Raw genomic sequence first — 3,034 nt, 5'->3', positions numbered from 1 at the left:
AAACTAGAGACAGAAGATTTGAAAGAAAATTTCAATGCATTAACCTGAAAAGAATATCATTTTTCTAGTTATCTCTAGGAAAAACAACAATAATCATTAAAAAAAAAAATGCTGGAAACCCAATCCAAAAATTAGAAGGAAATGATAGAAACAAACAATCACGACAGGAAAGCTGATGCAGCTCTGGTATCTAGTGATTACAGAACTGTAAATAAATGAAACAAGAGAGAGCCCCACATTCTTTTCTAGGTTGGAAAATTAAGAACCTGTGCAGTGGCAGCGCTGACAGGCCGCTAGAATATGAGACTTCCGTGTGCTAGTGTGGCAGGGAATAATTACAACAGTGAGGCAGAGATTTCCACTCCCGGGCATCCATTTCAAACAAGATCCCGCAGAGGTCCCCAAGGGGATTTGTGAGGATGCGCACCGTCCTGACGCTTGAGACAGGCATGGAGGCAAGCCAGGTGCCCTTCCTGGGGAAGGAGCATCCTAAGCAGTGGGCTGCTGACTCTTGGCTGACGTCTGCATGCTCACGGAGCCGTAAGGAGGGTCTTGACGCCCCAGTGTATGATGGGAAGCATGCGAACCAAGTCTGTAACAGAATGCCCTGTGCACAAATTGAAGACAGCACATGGTGAGGGTGGGGTCGAAGGGACCGATGCCCCGTGTATGGCGCCGCAGGAACCGGCTCCCAGACCCAGAGAAAGGGCCGCCTCCACAGCTCTTGGCCAGGTGTAAGGACATCTCCTGCTCAGAGAATAGCTACCTCTCGGTAAGAACCAGGGGCTGAAGTTGGTGTCAGTGCCTATGGGACAGTGTACAAGGCCTGAGAGCCCCCACAGTGGCCACTTTGTGGCCCCTCAAGAGCGTGAGAGTTCCTAGTGGAGGGAGAGCTGGAGGGGGCTTTCCTGAGGACATACCTGGACAAGGCGCCCCGGCCAGGTTCGCCAGTGGACACCATCAAGGATCTGATGGCGGCAGTTTCTAAGCGGCCTGGATTTTCTTCATGCAAATTGCATTTGTTCACCGAGACCTGAAGCCAGAGAACATTGTGGTGACAAGTAATGGGACAGTCAAGCTGGCTGACTTCGGCCTCCCAGATGGCCCTCACACCTGTGGTTGTTAACACTCTGGTACCCAGCTCCTGAGGTTCTTCTGCGGTCTATAGTATGCAACACCTGTGGACATCTGGAGCGCTGGCGGCATCTTAGCGGAGATGTTTCTAAAGCCTCTCTTCTGTGGAGACTCTGAAGCTGACCAATGGGGCCTAAACTTTGATCTCATCAGATCGCCTCCGGAAGATGACTGGCCTCAAGCAGTGTGTCTACCCCTAGGAGCCTTTTCCCCCAGAGGGCCTCAGCCAGTGTAGTCAGTGGTGCGGGAGATGGAGGAGGCCCAAGCGCAGCTGCTACTGGGAATGCTGGCTTTTAACCCACATAAGCGAATCTCTGCCTTCTGGGCCCTGCAGCACTCTATCTATACAAGGAAGAAGGTGGCCCAGAGTGAGAAGGGCAGCAACCTTTCCCCGATTCTGGATACTTGAGTGGAGAGGACCTTGGTGAAAAGGCAGCCTCTGCCTTCCTCTGAGGCTGTGGAGACTCCCCCAGTTTTTTGTTTTTTTTTTTTTTACAGACTATGTTAAGCCTTAAATGACATTCCCTCCCACCCCCTTATGAGGCTTACCCTCTTGCCCTCTGATTTCTCTTCACTAAAGGGCGGGTGTATCTTGTCCTCTTCCCTTCCTCATTTATACTGGGATCCTTTTTATATAGATAAACACCACCAGACAAGAGGCGCGGGGAGAACCGAATTGAAGACAGCTTCACAGATGGGCAACTCTACATCGTTTTAAGAGCATGCAGAGCCGGGCTTGGTGGTGCAAGACCATAATCCCAGAGGCAGGCGGATCTCGGTGAGTTCGAGGACAGTCTACAAAGTGAGTCTAGGACAGCCAAGGCTACACAGAGAAACCCTGTCATAAACAAACAAACAAAAGAGCATGCAGATCCAAGGATGGGTAGGGAAGTAAGAGTTGATTGAGGACACAAAAACAGAATAAACAAGACAAGAAATAATTCCTAAGAAGACGAAAGTGGCAACATACATGGATTGAAGGGTTTGACAAACAATTCTGTGCACTCGAGGTCTAGCAAAGGAAAGAAAGAAAGGAAAGTGAGTAGAAAAAAAATAACCACATGGGGCCAGGATGTGCCAGAAATTATGAGAAAGAGTTGCTCTTGGAGAGAGAAGAATGGGAGGACAAATTAGTTATGTGGAAAAACAAAAAGGTGGGAATTAAAAGAAAGAAGTTATGTACACAGCAACGGGGAGAAGAATTTGAATCCAGGACAGTGATTAACTCAACTCTGCACCAGAGAAGTTCAAAGAACAAAACAAAAACAAGAAACCCCAAAGAATGAACAGAATACAAATCCCCAAAGCAGAGACTCTAGGTCTTCAAAACCATATTTAGGGTTGATTGGAAATAAGCATCAGTGAACACAGCAATAAATAATAAATAAATAATAAATAAAAAGCTGTATCACAATCTTAAGAATTCTTTCTCAGTTCTAAAATTCTCAAAAAATGAGAATATAGAGAGGAATAAAATTATATTAATGAGGTATTTCTTAGCAGCACTACTAAATGCAATAAAGCAACTGAGAATTATTATTATTTATCAAAGGTTATCTATTAAAGTTAAAAACCTATTAAGGATAAAGATGTACTCAGTCTTAGAACACTTACCTAGTTTGCACAAGGCTTTGGGTTCTATCTCCAGCACCATCAATAATAGGGAGAAGATTAAAGGAAGGAAAGGAGGAGAAGGAAGAGGAAAAAGGAGGAAGAGAAGATTCAGAGATCACACTTCAGATATTTTTAGACATTCAATACTTCAGAAAGTTTTCTATGCACTATCTCTAAATAATGGCCTAAAGATAGACTCTACATCAAAAAATATTAATGTGGAAACATGTTGCTAACATTAACGAATATTGACAATAAAACGTATGAACAATACAGAAGACATGAC

General features: G+C 45.1%; 1 pseudogene; it reads left to right on the top strand.

The window, feature by feature from the left end:
• Positions 1 to 419: 419 nt before the first annotated feature.
• On the top strand, positions 420 to 1,506 carry LOC110548389 (cyclin-dependent kinase 4-like; annotated as a pseudogene).
• Positions 1,507 to 3,034: the final 1,528 nt, after the last annotated feature.

The sequence above is a fragment of the Meriones unguiculatus genome, chromosome 6, assembly GCF_030254825.1.
Source record: "Meriones unguiculatus strain TT.TT164.6M chromosome 6, Bangor_MerUng_6.1, whole genome shotgun sequence".
NCBI lineage: Eukaryota > Metazoa > Chordata > Mammalia > Rodentia > Muridae > Meriones > Meriones unguiculatus.
The sequence above is the reverse complement of the archived record's forward strand: the minus strand, read 5'-3'. Positions and strand labels throughout refer to the sequence as shown.